The sequence below is a fragment of the Spermophilus citellus genome (genome assembly GCF_964194105.1).
Source record: "Spermophilus citellus genome assembly, chromosome: 5".
Lineage (NCBI taxonomy): Eukaryota > Metazoa > Chordata > Mammalia > Rodentia > Sciuridae > Spermophilus > Spermophilus citellus.
Window position 1 is genome coordinate 164,834,086 of NC_138186.1, and position 11,606 is coordinate 164,845,691.

At 45.9% G+C, this 11,606-nt stretch overlaps 1 long non-coding RNA gene across 2 annotated transcripts; it reads right to left on the reverse strand.

Annotated features, from left to right (window-relative positions):
* Positions 1-1,143: 1,143 nt before the first annotated feature.
* Positions 1,144-8,039, reverse strand: LOC308649947. Of its 2 annotated transcripts, XR_014022195.1 has the most exons (5): positions 7,972-8,039; positions 6,744-6,832; positions 2,735-5,016; positions 1,946-2,206; positions 1,144-1,701 (listed from the first exon to the last, which is right to left on the reverse strand). It is a non-coding gene; the product is annotated as an uncharacterized lncRNA (long non-coding RNA). The 2 variants fall into 2 exon arrangements; XR_014022196.1 differs by having other exon boundaries at positions 2,735-6,832.
* Between the last annotated feature and the right edge of the window lie 3,567 nt (positions 8,040-11,606).

Sequence of the window (11,606 nt, forward strand, 5' to 3'; positions counted from 1 at the left end):
TGGGTCACTTTATAGTCATAGGCCAGGCAATCACAGGTTCTTTTATTCCAGCCCTAATTTCTAATATGTGTAACACTCAAGTCACATGTACTTCACACAGTGTTGTATAAATAGGTCACAGAAGACTAAGAAAGGGTTGAAGTGGCTGTGGGGTTACAGATGCCGTGCCAAGAGCCCAGGCAGAGGGAGACAGGGATGCAGGGTCAGAGTCACTGCAGCTGGTCACATAAGGATCTTAATGGACCAGATCCAGAGTTGTCAAAGCAGAGGTTCTGGGCTGGACAGACGGCAGTTTCCATTTCAGAGGGTCAGCTTGGAGGTAGCCGTTCGTGGTCATCACAGGCAGGAGAAACTATACTTGGCTGAAGCCCAATAGGGACAGGCAATCAAAGGTTTTCTCACTGTGGCATTTTCCTGGGGAAGGCCCCTGCTGAGTGACCAGGTGACAGAGTTAAAGTGCCACCATGTTCAGACTTAGGGGGCTCCTCTTTTTGTAGGCCTTGAGTGAGAGGTTCTCATCTGGTGAGGTCAGTAAGTTTCCATGTCTGCTGTTCCAGGCATGATGAGGGATGTCCACATGTCCAGATATGCCTTGATTTAGTTAGAGTTGCCACATGGAAGTCATTTATTATTTGTCCCTATGGTGCTGCCGGGCAAATGGTGATTATTTACTTGTACAAACAAGGTAGGAAGTCATTCTACCTCCGCACTTGTACTCTAAATGGAAGAGCTCATGGCAATTACACAATGGAGTAGCTCGGGTTTAGGCACAACCTGAAACCTGCTGTTCTATACTTCAAAGAGTCATTCAGGGCAGGCACAGCCTGCTGTCCACACTGAGGCAGAAGGATCACAAATTCAACACCCACCCCAGCAACTTATCCAGACCCTGTCTCAAAACAAAAGGGTTGAGGATGAAGCTCAGTGGTAGAGCACCCTGGGTTCTACCCAGCACCACCACCAAACAAAAAAAAAAAAAAAAAAGGATTTGTTCTATGAAATCCCAGTAATGATCCCTGTGTTCCTTTAATAATAAAGAGCAAGACCCTTCCAAAACACCCCCAAAACTCACAAACAGAAGCAGCCCAATGTCCAGGGTTCTGTGCCAGGATCCATCCTTTCCTAAGAGAGGGGCCTCCTGCCTCAAGGAGAGGTGGGCTACCCCTGCAGAATGGTCTAGAATGGACCGGCTGTCTCACCCCACCGTTGGTACAGCCTCAAGTCTGGTATCTGGACAATCACAGCCTTGGCTCAGCAAGGGCCTGTGACCCGGCTGGGCTAATGAAACACAGCAGAGACTTGCTGGAGGAGAGTCTCTCCTGGTGTGTTGTGTAGACACAAGCTTTGGAACTGCTGGGACAGTGCTGCCACCATGGCAGCAGCCAGCTGGAGATGTCACACTGACGCTCGGGAGGCAGAGCTGAGAAACCAGGAGACTCTGGGGTGATAAAGCCACCAGGGAGCCATTACCCAGCTGCCTCTGGAGCTGCCCGCTCCAAGCAGGTGGCCTGATAATGTGCTGTGACAGCACTTCCAGCATTTTCTAGCGAGAGCAACCAAACTTTAATTACACAAACAGCCACTACTGAAGGTGGAGGGGGCACTGCTGAAAATCACGCCAGGATTGTCTCAGATCAGCGGGAATGCACAGCCACTGTGACCTTCATGGATAGGAACCACAGTGGTCTCCAAATGGATCACCTTAAGGTGAAGAAAAGTAAAATCAGAGTTAGTCAAAGGAATAAAATCACCCAACTCAGGCCCCTTCCAATTCATTCTCTAAACTTCGCCAAGTGATGTTGGAAAACTTGGCTCTGATCATCTCCTGATCAGCCTAAAGCACCACTGAGGTGCCCCATCTCTGTAGGACAAAGCTCTGCCCTGTGTGGCCCGGCTCCTCCCCTGGCCCCTTCCTACACTGTTCCCCACTCACCTCCTGACTTACCATCCCCAGCAGCTCCTCCTCCACTCCAGTGCACATCCCTCAGGAATCCTGCCCTTCGTCCCTCCAGCCACCACTGGGTCAGCCCCCTTGCCACTGAACCTCAAGATGTCATTCCTCCCCGGCTCCTCCTGATCCTCCTGGGTCCTCAGTGTGACCACATGTGAGTGGGGATTGTCTGTATCTTCCTTTGTGCTGTTAGCTCCTTACACGACAGCTGGCCACACAGAGAACCTGCAGACATGTCGATGCAGTGAACAAGTCCTAGGAACATAGATTAAGACTGCAATGGAAATCCTGGAGAACCCATTTCTGTGGGTGGAGTCCTCCCAGGTTCTCAAGGGTAGACCAGATGTCCCTCCTGACTCCTTTGCCTTGGGAGCTACATTGTGTTCCTACAACCCTGACTCTAATTTCCCCAGAGGGCTCAGTTTCAAAGACTGACCTGGGATTGGGGAACTAGGCACTGGCAGAGATCCCTTCAGACCACCAGATCTGATACAATTGCTCTCAGCTCAAAAAGAAAAGCATTTTGATGTTTTTTCATCCAAAACCCTGAACTGAGGGAGTAATTTCTTCTTCTACTCTCCATTATTCAAAGGTCAATAAGTCTCTCCAATAATTACCTTCTCTGGTTTCTTGGGAGCCAGGATAAGTGAAGGTAAAAATCACTTCTTTTGTTATCTCTGTTTGCTAATAAGCTCCCTCCCCAAAGAAACCTCAATTTCTTTTGCGATAATGGTTTTAAGAGTGCTAGACCAAAGCCAAGAGGAAACCCTTGCTACTTCTCACCTGAGTCTGTGGTCACCAGCCATCAGAAGTCTGTACTCTGTATTTTGCACTCTATGGAATTATTTTGTTGCAAATTCACTTTTCCCTCCATAGTCTCATAACTCCTGCAGCTGTTCTGCTCCTCCATACAGCAGCTTCAGCCCAGGTATCTCACTTTGTGAGACAGGCAGGGGGTGAAGGAAAAGGAGTTCAGAAAAGATAAAACTCAGGTCATGCTGCAAGTAATGCCTTCTTCAATATTCTCAGTCTAAGTTTTGATATCTTTAACAAAACCACTACAAAGACATTCTTCAGCACCCCTCACAAGAGGATTCACCACGTAAGGAAAAAAACTCATAAAATTCAGTACCTGTAAAATATTCATCCCTCTACGCGTGTTCTTTTATCAGGCGACATGAAACACACACTCTGTCACAACCCCCTTATGCTCTGAATTTGTAATTTCTAAAATGAGTACTAAATTTCTTCAGCACATCCTAGGCCCTACCTTCCAAGGCCCTCCTAATTTCCATCTTCACTGTTATACTTTATACATGCATCATTATTTTGAACCTCCTGGAGCCCTTTTATAGACAGGACATGAATGATTAAAAAAAATTCTTTTACACTATTAACTGTTTCCTTAATCTTATGAAACCACATTCTCTTAAAAGAATAGTTCAGCATCACATTAAAAAATAATAATCCCCGAGCCTGGAAAAACTAAACTCTTGCTATGAATACCTTCAGGTCTGTTCTGCAGCAAACTCAGTTTCTTGTCACTTAATTTCCTCCAACCGTGGGTTTTTCCCTCCTGGGCTAAATCTACATATAAATACTCTACCACTGAGCTCTACCTGCCTGCCTGTGCTGAATCTGTCATTGGGGCTCAGTCCTTGGAGGTTTTCTTCAGGCACCAAGAAAGCCAATTCTATGGAGCCTGGCAAGCTTTTCCCATTTGGGTTTGCATGAATATTTCTCAGGAGAACTCTGGATATCCTTCAAAAAGTGAGACCCAGGACTCAAAATTGGAGGAAGGACATCTTGCTCCCAATACCACCGAATAACATTCCCAAGGACATCTCTGCCTTGGGAAGCTTCCAGTCACTTCATGAACAAGCACCACGCTGACATTTCCCTCCCTTCATTGGAACTGATTTTACTCACACTTCTAACACCAAATATGAGGGCTTTTTCCTTATACCAACCAATTCCCCAATTCTCCAGACACCAACTGGGTCTCCCACAATTCAATTCAACTGCAATATTAACTACTGGAGTTATCACAGATCCCATAGGTTGAGGGCTCTGTCCCAAAAAGCCGCTCCCACTCTGACACCAGGTGTAAGTCCAGGCCACCTGTACTTCTGATCAGCTGGCTATGAAGTCAGGGAGGTTTCCACAGCTCCTTCCTCAGTTCCATGATTTGCTAGAACAAATTATACAACTCAGAAAAGTGCTTCACTTGTGATTACCAGTTTATTATAAAAGATGCAACTCAGAAACAACAAGTGGAAGGATGCAGAGGGCAAGGTATGGGGGCAGGGGTAGATTTTCCATGGCCTCTCCAGGGGCTTTCTATGTGTTTACCAGTGGGAAGCTCCTCAGGCCTGCCTTTTAGCAGTTTCCATGGAGGCTCCATTCCATGGGCATGTTTGATTAACTCCATGTGCAGCCCTTTCCCTTTTTCAAAGTTCCAGGGATGGGGCTGAAAGTTCCGACCTCTAATTAATCACATGGCTAGTCTTTCTCAAATGAGTAACATCAACAATGAGTGGTAAGAATTCAAGCAGCACTACCAGCTACCTAGGGGATCCTCTGCCAAGAGTTATCTCATTAGCATACAAAAGCATTATTTTATCACTCAAGGAATTCTAAGGTTTTTAGGAACTCTAAATGAGGCACTCAGACAAATATATGCTTTTTATTGTCACACTTTGGGACAAGGTTCAGACCTCCCACCTGCTGATCACCTTTGGGTGAGTGAGGCCTTTCAATCTGTGGAAGTGTCTGCAGCTGATTAGAGACATGCCACATTGTACCCCATCATTTCTTGACAGTCTTGCCTCCTAGTTTTTAAGTAGTCATCAGTTATCAAGACATAGGAGCACAAGAAGATGGAGTGCATTCAATCAACTTGTTATAATCAAACATTGGAATTGACGCAGCACTCTGATGTATAATCACCCACACTCTTTCAGTCCTACGGGATGGTGAGCTTCATGAAGACAAAGTGTGTCTTCTCATCATTCACAACAATGCACATGGCACCTTGCAAATTGGGTGTGCTCAATATGCGTTTGCTAGAAAAAGAATCAGGGTAATCAACAGAAATAATCATCACTTCTCAAATACTATGTGATTATAATTGGTATTATTTTCCCTCTATAAAACCAAGTGGAGGGTTGGGGATGTAGCTCAATTTATAGTATTTGCCTCACATGCACAATGCCCTGAGTTCAATTCCCAGCACCACACACACACACACACAAAAAAAAAAAAGTGGTTTTTTTTTCATTTTTATATCTCTAATAGTACAACCATTGATAGATTTCCTGGTTTTGAATATAGGTTATCATACCCACGTGCATAAATACATACACACACTGACTTGGTAAAAGATAAGCCTCTTTAATACATTTCCCCAGCATGGGGGGTTCCAGGCCATCTTATAACTCCCTTTATAAAAGGCCTGAAATGAAACCCCTTAGCCTTGTCCTGCCCACCTCCTTATTCTACAGAACCATTTTATGCAGACTCTGAGCCCTATTTCCTGGCTTCAAATCTGTCTCCTTCAACTATTGACTGTGACCGTGGGCAAGTTAACCTACCTGTTATCCAATTAGTTTCCTTCTCTGTAAAGTGAGGACAATCCTAGTATTTCTCAGTGATAGTTTGCAAAACAGCCACACACTCTTCTTCTGCTTATGGACTATCTCTTCATTCCAATTTGCACCACTTCCTTTGACACCACTGGCCCATGCTGACCCTGGGCTTGGCTGTGTGCCTCATGTGGCCAACAGGATAGTAGCAATTTGGAGCAAGTGGACACTGGAGAGAAACCCCACCACTTGGGGTTGGCCCCCTGGCTGCTTCAGAACCCTGAGGCCACCAGCAAAGTCAGGCTACTCAACGAGAAGATGAGAGACCTCTGGGAGAGAAGACCCAGTCATCCCGCCACCCGCTGATGCCATCACGTGCCAGCCAATCCCCTGTCGACCTGCCACAGGTGAATTTATTCTAATGCTAAAAAACAACTATCCCAAGGGGCAGAGCAAAGGCAAAGTCACATTCTCTTTCAGACCCATGGCTACAGCAGCTAACCATGTCATACTGTCAGAGTCCCTCTTGGATTCACTAATTTGAAAATTAATCATGTTTAACCTCCATGTCAACTGGAGGCCACCCCATGCTTCAGGCTTGCTCCCCTGTCCCAGGGTCGTATGCGTTACATTTCTCCTCATTACCTGGAGCTCTGAAATTCTGATTTTTAAAAATCAATTCTGCTTATGGAATATCTCTTCATTCCAATTTGCAGCACAGTGCCCTAATTGGCCATGACTCGGATAACCTCATTTTCCAAAATGCCTTAGACAAGGCTGCATTTGTAGCTGACCTTTACCAACAGTTTGAAGTCATGGAAAGGCCTAGATCATGGTATCTGAATCAAAAATCTAAAACTAAATCTGAATTAAAACTAAAATTGAAATCCCTCCTTTGGCCTTTTGTCCATTTCATCGAGGGTTTCTGTCTCACCAAAACACCCATATTTCTCCTGGATTCCGTGTTGCCTGGTCTTCTGTCTCTCTTCTCTCCTCTCCTCTCCTCCTTTAATTAACTTCTCTCCCCCACACCCAAATTTCTCCTACCCTTTTTTCGTGGCCTTCTTCCAAACTGTTGAAACCTCGCCTCCCAACCAGAGTGACCCATCAAGGTATTTTCAGATGTTATCTCTTTTCTACAACAAATATGATGTCATCGAACAGTCCAGAAGCAATCTTATCTGTTCCCCCTCAAGATTAGATTGTACCTGATTCCTCGCTTCAGTCCCAGAGCCACAGATGGAGTTGCAGAGGTTTGCTCAGAATGTCCTCGTGCCCAGCAGGCAGACACTGCCTCCTAAAAGAGACTCGCCTTACTCAGTGCCTCTGGACATGTTAGGGAGGCACAGCTGACAGGGGCTTCAAGCAGGTTTCAAGATCTTCCTGCCTGTCCACCAGCAGGCCTACACTTTGCCCTTGATTATTTTTCTTGGTGAAGATAAAGGCGTGGACAAGAGATGTCCTCTTGTCTACTAATCTTCAAGCCTCCTCTGAAGGCATTCTTTACAATACTTTATTACAAACCTGAGTTAAAACCTTCAATTGCCCCCATTTTCACCGAGCCTTGAGCAATCTGCAGTCAAGGGTAGCTGAGCCCCAGCACCACCATGCTGAAGTTGGAGGGAGGTTCAAAGCCCAGCAACCCTGCATCCTGGTCCTCTGCAAAACCTTTTCCTTCTCTGCTTTTCTGCTTTTAAGTTGGAGGCACTCTTAAGGAGGTCACGTAGAGTACTGACTGATGGGAACTGGGACTGGAATTGATGGAGACAGACTTCCCATCAGTGGGGAATAAAGGTGTTGGGCAATAATGGGTGCTAGCAAAATTAGCAGTGACTCAGCGTAAAACACAGCTGCATTCCCAAGTCATTTCTTACTTAAAATAAATTCACCAAAGCAAAGGTTTTACAGCTCAAAAAAATATTTAAACAAAAGTTTCAATTAAGGCTTAAATATTAAAAATTAAACCATGAAAGGATAAAAAGAAATATAATGTAATCTTTAAGTAGCTGAGAATGAGGAAGATCTTCTAAGCATAACCTTGCTACCTCAGCCCACGTTCAATGCAGAGGAACCACACAGCAAGTTAAGCGAAGGATGCAGAGACAAAGGACCAGTGGGATGCAGGATTCTGGAATATCTATCTGCAGACATAGAAAAACAGGTGGGTGGTTGCCTGGGGCTGAGGTGGGCATGGGGGCGGGGACTTGCTGAGGAGGGAGGTGTGCATATTGGGTGGGGTTTTTTTTGAGAAATAAAAATATTGTAAAATTGAATGTGGTAACGATGCATAACTCCATTAACACACTAAAAGAAATTGAATTGTACATTTTAAATGGGTAAACAAAATGGCTTGTGAATTTTATCTCAATAAAACTATTGTTTTAAAAAAGAAGAATGGAGGGGCTGGGGGTGAGGCTCAAGCGGTAGCGCACTCACCTGGTATGCGTTCGGCCCGGGTTCGATCCTCAGCACCACATACAAAGATGTTGTGTCCGCCGAAAACTAAAAAATAAATATTAAAAAATTCTTTAAAAAATTAAAAAAGAAGAATGGAGCCGGAAGTGGTGGTCCACACTTGAATCACAGTGACTCGGAAGGCCGATGCATGAAGACCACAAGTTCAAACCAGCTTGGGCAATTTAGCAAGATCCTAACTCAAATTTAAAACTAAAAAAGACTGGGATGTAGCTTGGTGGCAAAGCATCCCTGGGTTCAATTTCCAGTACAAAAAAACATTTTTTTAAAGAGAAGGAGGAGGAAGAGGAAGAAGAAGAGAATAATCCAGGGATATAAACCAAATTATCAATAGCTGAAGGAAGGAAGAAGAAAAGAAAGAAAGAGGGAGAGAAAAGGGAGGGAGAAGGCAGAACCTGCTTCTTTCCCTAAGACGCCAGAGGGGGAAGCCATGACCTGAGGCTGCTCAAGTCGCTCTGATGACTCCTTATTTATTACACTGAGGAACAAGTTCCCTTATGAAAGGGAAGTGATCACAACACTCAGAGCAACCAAGAGATCTTTATTATAGCAGTGCAACAGAGGAGAAAAGGGAGAAAGAGAAAGAGAGAGAGAGAGAGCGAGTGCAAGAGAGAGACAGAGAAAGCAAGAGAGTAGCAAGAGAGAGAGAGAGAGCGCAAGAGAGAAGAGAGAGATGGGCCCAGCAGGAGGAAGTTTTTATAGCCCAAATCTAATGGGGTCTCTGGGTCTGCAAGCTGCCTTGTTGGCACAAGGGGGTTAAGTGCTCGGCCTTGAGCAGGGGGTTGAGTGTTCAGCCTTGAGTGGGGGCTGGGGCGTTTGGGCTTGAAGCAAATAGTTGATAAAGAACCAGACAGAGGGTTTGAGAGGCCAGGTCATCCTGCAGCTGACTTTGTTTGGCATGCCCTGCAGACAGCTTACTCAGCCTGTGCTGCACCTAACACCTTGCCTCAGTTTTTGCATGAGATTAGGAGATTCGATTAGTTTCCAGGGTAAATTCACATGTTGGCTGAGCATGAGTTTCCTACTTGATAAACATCCCAGCTTGGCCTCCTGGGTTTCGTCCAGCTTGATCAAGTGTGAGATTTGGGGATGGTCCTCATTCAATTCAGAACCCTCTGTCCCTCTTCTAAGTGTAAGAACAACCTGCAGGATTGACCATAGAAATCCATTAAAGATGTCATTCCTCACTCAGAGAATCTCTCCTGCATCCTGTGTTTGGGAACTTCCAGCTCAGTGCCCAGCTACATGTCCTCATGGGAACTCTGTCCTGTGGCTGGCAATCACCAAGGTGACCCTGACCTCACAGAGCTCATGGCATGGAGCAGAACCGTAGGACGGCCTGGCAGTGTCAGGTGGGAAAGCAGGAACCCAGCCACCAAAGCCTCCAGGGCCAAGGTGCACAGTTCAGACCTCCTCCCACGTCCAGGGGACAAGGAAGGGCCCTGCTGAGGGGTTCCAAGCAGAAAAGTGCTGTTGGTATTTGAAATGACCATCCCGACTCCTGGGTGAGATGGTTTGGAGCAAGGTGCGTAGAAGGTGTCAGGTCGATGGAGGTGGCTGAGGGGCAAAGCACCAAGCAGCCCAAGCACAGAGAGAAACACCAATCAGGTGCTGACAGAACCGCCTGTCAATCCGCGGGTCTCCTGGCCAATCCTGGATCTTAGCCAGCTCCCCACACCCAGCCACCCCCCACCAACCCAGTAGGACAAGGAACTCTAAAAACCCCTTTCCTGTCCCAAGCCCTCCCTTCCTGCCCTAAGCCAAATAAAAATTCCAATCCTGTGGAGCCCCACGCACTTTTCCTCAGACCCACCCTGTTGGTCTGAGGGTCTCGCCTTGGAGCAAAATCTCATTAAAGCCTCGTCCAGCAGCCTTTTTAAACCTGCCTCCTCTTAGTCACCGCTGCCTGACCTTACAGAAGGCAGTGAGGAGCCTGCCTGGAAGTTCAACAGTGAGATCAGACTGCACGGGGCAGGGAAACCCTCCATATTCAACAGCTGTTGGCCCCCAGCCCCTCTCACAAGAGCACAGGGCTTCACACAGCTGCTCTTGGAGAGCACGGCACCTCCTAATGCTAAACAGCACTGTTTATCCAGCATTCTAACTGCCGGACACCCAGGTCTCCTGTTCAACCCCTTTTTAAAAATTTTTGGTGTTTATTCATTTATTTTATCCACAGACTTACTGAGGTATATTTGACAAATAAAACTTGCATATACTTAAGGTGAACAATGTGATGCTTTGGTAAATGTCTACACCGAGGAATGATTACCACAATCATGTAGTAAGAACCCATAAGATCAATGCCTTAGCAAATTTCAAGTATGCAATTTGGTGTTAGCCATAGTCACCAGGATGGGCACTACAGAACTTACCCTTTGTCCCCTCAACCAATAGCTCCCATTTCCTCCACCCACTGAGACCCTGACAGACCCTCTACTCTCTGCTTCTGTGAGATTGACAGTTTTAGATTCCAGATTTTGGAATACCTCTCTTTGTTTGCCTAGCATAATGTCCTCCAGCTTCTTCTACATTTTCAAAAATAGCAGGATTCCCTTCTTTTGTAAGGCTGAACAATATTCCAGTGTGTGAATGCACTTACACATACCATATTTTCTTTATCCATTCATCCGTTGATGGACAGTTTATTTCCATATCTTGGGTATTGTGAACATGCCGTAAGGAACATGAAGTAGATACCTCTTTGCGATACTGACTTCATTTCCTTTGGCTATGTATCCAGAAGTGGAATTGCTGAACACAAGATAGCTCTGGTTTTTATTTTTGTGAGGAACCTTCATACTGATTTTCATAATGGCTATAACAATTTACATACCCAGCAACAAGGTACAAGTTCCTTTGCTCTGTATCCATACCAGCATTTGTTATTTTTGTCTTTTCGATAGTGGCCATCCTGACCGGGATGAGGTGGTTTGGATTCCATTCCCTAATGTCTAGTGATGTCGAGCTCTCTTGCATATGCCCACTGGACTTTTGTATGTCTTCTTTTTAAAATGCCTGTGAGGCTCTTGCAGGGTGAGACAGGGCCTTGTTAACCAGAAGTAAATCGGGGTACTGTGGGTTAACTGAAAAAAAAAAGAAAGAAAGAAAAGAAAAGAAAAGCAGGTGCTTACTATAGAGGCAGTCGAGTTCCCATGTTTTAAAACAGTTTTGCAGTTCTCAAGTTTTCCTGGGCCCTCAGGGTGGGGGCATTTCAGTTCCATACCCTTCCCAGGGCTGTTAGAGCTTCCTCTCAGATGTGCATCCACGAGAAACAGGCTGGCCCCCGCCATTCCAGGGCTTCCTTGAAGCACTTAGAAAATTCTGAGCTTCCTCAGACAGACAGAAGGCCACCTCAGTGCCTTGAGGTAGAGCTGCCTCCTTCCAAGGCCACCTGAGGGGACACAGAACATTTCCCAAGCTCAGGGAGTCCCAGGATGCCTTCTAGGTTCGTCATTTCCCGACTCCTCCATGGAGTTAGAAAAACTGGAGGGGATGGGGGCATCCAGTGGAAAGTCAAGCCCTTCTCTGTCACCCCAGGTTGACCTTCTAGTTGACTGTAGCTTGTCCTAGGAGGCCCTCTCTTTGCCTTGCAG